Genomic DNA, 411 nt, shown 5'->3' with positions numbered 1-411 from the left:
TATATATATATATATATATATACAGGGTTTAGGGTTTAGGGTTTAGGGTTTAGGGTCTGGGTGGACGTTGCTGTTCAAGCGACGATTTTCTTTTTGTTGTTTTTTTGTTTATATTTTTGTTTATTTTATTTATTTATATATTAATTAAATAATTTTAGTGTTATTTATATATTAATTGATGTTTATTATATTTTTATATTTATTTATTATTTATTTCTTTATTTATTTATTTTATTTTTTTATTATTTTTTTTTTTGTGATTAAAACGGCCGCTCCTTAGTCTGTGCATTACACCCCACTGAGTATTTTCAGGTGTATAGGCAGCTCATTTATTTATTTTTTGTTTTTTCCTTTTCTTTCTTTTTTATTTTATTATATTTCCTTTTTAGTCTGATGCTTGGGGGCCCTCAC

This window comes from Eimeria mitis, genomic scaffold (assembly GCF_000499745.2).
Source record: "Eimeria mitis Houghton genomic scaffold, Emh_scaff594, whole genome shotgun sequence".
NCBI lineage: Eukaryota > Apicomplexa > Conoidasida > Eucoccidiorida > Eimeriidae > Eimeria > Eimeria mitis.
The sequence above is the reverse complement of the archived record's forward strand: the minus strand, read 5'-3'. Positions refer to the sequence as shown.